The sequence below is a fragment of the Ostrea edulis genome, chromosome 5 (assembly GCF_947568905.1).
Source record: "Ostrea edulis chromosome 5, xbOstEdul1.1, whole genome shotgun sequence".
NCBI lineage: Eukaryota > Metazoa > Mollusca > Bivalvia > Ostreida > Ostreidae > Ostrea > Ostrea edulis.
In genome coordinates this window covers 23,407,746-23,409,396 of record NC_079168.1, presented here as the reverse complement: position 1 = coordinate 23,409,396, position 1,651 = coordinate 23,407,746, and the positions used below count along the sequence as shown (strand labels likewise).

At 32.7% G+C, this 1,651-nt stretch overlaps 1 long non-coding RNA gene across 1 annotated transcript in view; it reads right to left on the bottom strand.

Moving 5' to 3' along the window:
• Positions 1-358: 358 nt before the first annotated feature.
• The window catches only part of LOC130054772 (uncharacterized), a 5,001-nt gene continuing 3,708 nt past the window's right edge, over positions 359-1,651 (bottom strand). Inside the window, exon 5 of the long non-coding RNA XR_008803102.1 lies at positions 359-1,651. This exon is cut by the window's right edge and continues 1,122 nt beyond it. This is a non-coding gene — a long non-coding RNA (uncharacterized LOC130054772).

Below are 1,651 nucleotides of genomic sequence, written 5' to 3'. Positions count from 1 at the left end.
TCTATAAGAATTAATATTTTGAAAATTCTGCCTAATATTAATACACATATATACACTAAAGGTGACACAGGCACATATGGCACCCCCCCCCCCCCTTTGGGAATAACTGTTTTCAATATATTATCTGTCATCACCCCTCACGTTTTTAATTAGTAATGAATAATAGTAGAAATGTATGAGTGAAGGGATGAATTTATTGCCTTTCAATTTATTTTTGATCGATTGGCATTTCTGTAGTTCAGTGAGCAAAGAAGGAAATCTCGTCGGAATTAATTTCAAATTCGGGCGCGGGCTGCACAATATTTTCGTGCTAAACCAGACTACAAGTCATTGTGATTGTTTTCTTCCTCTACCTGCAGTGTGAACAAAAATCACCTAAAATGATATCGGTCAGGGCCAATATGGCGGCCATATTGCTCATTTAAGTGCATGTGGGAGCACTTGCAATAGTCCTAGACCACTCGTAGAGTTACGATCAATATTGGTCGTAATTCTCAAGTCGTCACTTTTAGTGAAACTGTCGTACGTGCCACGTTTACGATCTTTGATCGTTTAGTGAAACGGCCGTCTGAGCGCTAAGCTACAGCTGGTGACGTCTCGATATGGGTAAAAAAAAAAATTCTAACGGAACGTTAAACACTTTTTATTTTTTCTCCCTTCCAGAAGCTTAAACCCTAATACTTCAAAACTACTTATTCAATATTAAAATTCTTATTTATATGGTATTTTATTAGCCGGGTTGCGTAGCAAATCTCGGCTTTTAAATTGGCGAAGGTAAGTAAGTAAATTTTATTTAAAGTCGATACTGTATACAATAGTAACAAATAACATGAGCTCTACAGAGCTCTTAAACCGATTATTACAGACAAAATAAAATATCATAAGGTAAGCATGCAAAAAACAACAATACATATTTACACACATACTGTATAGCTAGACTGTGAGTTTCAGAAGTTAAGAATTAAATACAAGTCAAACAAAAGTTTTTCACTATAAAATTTAAGCATTATATTCATACATCAGCATTAAGAATTGTTAAGAAGCACTATAACTGTTAAATGTCAAATAAGGAAAAATATGATAATTAAATAAATAATATATAGCAGTTTACATTGAATAAGTTACAAAGTATACAAACAAAAAAGGTTTAAGAAGACGAACTAAAAATGAATCTTTCCAAAGACAAAACAAAAAATAAAAATTTAACAAAAAGCCAACATTGGTAGTAATCCAGATGAAAGGCTGAAAATTTGCATAAAAGGAAACAGCAAACTAAAACAGTATATAATATATTGAAAAAAAGAGATTTTCATTCAGCCATCATTAACAACTTCCGATAGTTCCTTTGTGTTGTTAAATAGGATTGTACATCCTTACAGAGGCTTGTGAATAAGAGAACTCCCGGGGGTAATTATTTTCGGACTGGCATTTACAAAACTGATTAAAACCGTAAAAAATGTGAGCACTCGGTAACCACGTATTCCCGCCATTATGTCATCTTGTAATATCAAGGATGTTGGGCTTTTCATTATGTGTGATAAATAAACATTATCTTTATTTCACATCTTGACACTTTCCAGAATTCAAAAACAAGTTTCAAGGAAATATACATTTAGAACCTTCTGCACAGAAATAAAAGTTAAAATATCTT